The sequence below is a fragment of the Arvicola amphibius genome, chromosome 7 (assembly GCF_903992535.2).
Source record: "Arvicola amphibius chromosome 7, mArvAmp1.2, whole genome shotgun sequence".
Taxonomy (NCBI): Eukaryota; Metazoa; Chordata; class Mammalia; order Rodentia; family Cricetidae; genus Arvicola; species Arvicola amphibius.
This window is the reverse complement of record NC_052053.1, coordinates 21,324,847-21,327,398: the sequence shown is the minus strand read 5'-3', so window position 1 is coordinate 21,327,398 and position 2,552 is coordinate 21,324,847.

The window sequence follows — 2,552 nt, the reverse complement described above, 5'->3', positions numbered from 1 at the left end:
TTGGTCGCCTGTTCCATCAGTCCCATTCCAACTGGACTTGGTGGTCTCCCGTTAGTTCTGTCTCACCGACTCAATGGCTGAACACACCCCTCATGGTCCTGACTTCCTTTGCTCATGATCTCCCTCCTTTTGCTCCTCATCAGGACCTTGGGAGCTCAGTCCGGTGCTCCAATGTGGGGCTCTGTCATTTTCTCCATACATCACCAGGTGAAGGTTCTTCTTATTTAGCTTCTCTAGGATCATGAATTATAGGCTCGATGTCCTTTATTTATGCCTAGAAACCAATTATGAGTGAGTACATCCCATGTTCATATTTTTGGGCCTGCGTTACCTCACTCAGGATGGTTTTTTCTATTTCCATCCATTTGCATGCAAAGTTCAAGATGTCATTGTTTTTTTTACCACTGAATAGTACTCTAATATGTATATATTCCACACTTTCTTCATCCATTCTTCCACTGAAGGGCATCTAGGTTGTTTCCAGGTTCTGGCTATTACAAATAATGCTGCTATAAACATAGTTGAACAAATGCTTTTGTAATATGATTGGGCATCTTAGGAAGAGTTGGGAGGACCTTGGACTTAACATAGTGAAGGGAACCCTGATGGCTCTTTGGCCTGGAGAGGGAGGGAATGGGGGTATGGGTGGAGGGGAGGGGAGGGAAGGGGGAGGAGGAAGGGAGGAGATGGAAATTTTTAATAAAAAAATGAGGAGAAAAAAAGAAAAAGAAAAAAATGGATGAATGCAATTTATAAAAGCACAGGAGATGATTTATGAAATGAGACTTGTAAAAAAGTGTGAGTTCTAAAAAAATGAATTAGTTAAATTTATTGTTGTCTTTTAGCTAGAATTCCTCATCACCTCCTTTGTATTGGTGTAAAATAATAATTTATGATAGTAAAAATAAAATTAACAAGCTGGAGTCATAAAAAAAATGAAGAGGAAGAGTCAGTTTCCATGAATGGTATGACTCTAGGCTATGCCTCCTTTCTAAGAATAGTTGGGTAAGCTTGGCGGTGGTAGCACACACCTTTAATCCCAGCACTCAGGAGGCAGAGACAGCTGGATCTCTGTGAGTTCAAGGTCAGCCTGGTCTACAGAGCAGAGCAAGTGCCAGGACAGGCTCTAGAACTGCAGAGAAACCCTGTCTTGAAAAACAAGAAACTAAAACAAAATAGAATAGTTGGGTAACAAATTGGACTCCATTGATTAAAAAAAAAGCTGGTAAGAGTGATGGGGAGGGGTGGGAGGAGCCCTGTGGACTGCTGGTGGGAATGTAAACTATGGAAATCAATATGGAAGATCTTTAGAAAACTAAAGATTTCAAGTCATGTTCTATTTAACACTTTGTTTTCTGGTTCTGTTTTGTTTTTTGACAATAGGTATGCCACTGGTTATGTGTTAGTATTTTATTTGTTTTTCCTAATTATAACCAGACTTCTCTTGTCCACTTTTTGTAGTTAGCAAATTTTAAAAATTATATATTTTTTCTGACAATTTTTATGTTTATGAAGTTCAGTCACACTTGTATTTCCACCCAGTCTTATTTTTAAATTTTATTTCTAAAATTTCATAAAATATATTTTTAATGTTTTTTTCCTTTCCTCCAACTTCTAGATCTTCCCCTTTTCCACTCAACTATTTGTTCTTTTTCTCTCTCTTAAAAAAATTCTTAGAAAACACAAGTACAAAAATCAGAACAAACAAGCAAAAGACTAATAAGGCAAAAATGCTGAAACAAAAAGTAACTCCCTCACCCCCAAATAAAACCTCCAAACGAACAATGGAATTTGGTTTGCATTGGCTGTTTCTGGGCGTGAGACTTGCATGGGAGTGTGGTTGATATACCCAGTGACACTACATTGAGAAAATATTTTCTTTTTTTAGTGGGTATCAGTTGCAAATAGACTTTATTAGGGCTGCAAGCCTGTGCCCACTTCCCCCTTTCAGTTGTGGGACCCCATTTGAGTTGAACCTGTGTAGGTCTTCTGCATTCTCCCACAGTGTCTGTGAGTTCATATGTCCATCAGTCCCCTTGGGTCCGGAAGACACTGTTTCATTGGAGTTATCTAGCACTTCGAACTCTCTACCTCTTCTTTTGCATAGCTTTCTGATCCTTGAGGGAAGGGACTGATAAAGACATCCCATGTAGCACTGAGTGCTCCAAAGTCTCTCACTCTCTGCACATTGTCCAGTTGTGGGTCTCTCTGTTAATTCCCATCTACTGCACGAAGAAACTTTTCTGATGAAGGTTGAATGAGGCACTGGTCTATGAGTGTAGCAGTATGTCGGTAGGAGTAATTTTATTGCTATGTTCCTTTGTAGAATAATTCTAATAAGGTTTTCTTCTAGGAGCATGACCTATATGTCTCAGGTTCTGTTTACTTAAACAATGTCAAGTATGGGTTTCATTTCATGGAGTGGGCCTTCAGTTCAACCGATAAACCTCTACCCTCTCTTATCTTTCTTTTATACCTCCTTCCATTAAATGCATATATCAGTTTTCTATATATTTGTTTTGTTTTGTTTTGCTTTGTGACCCACTGAGTTT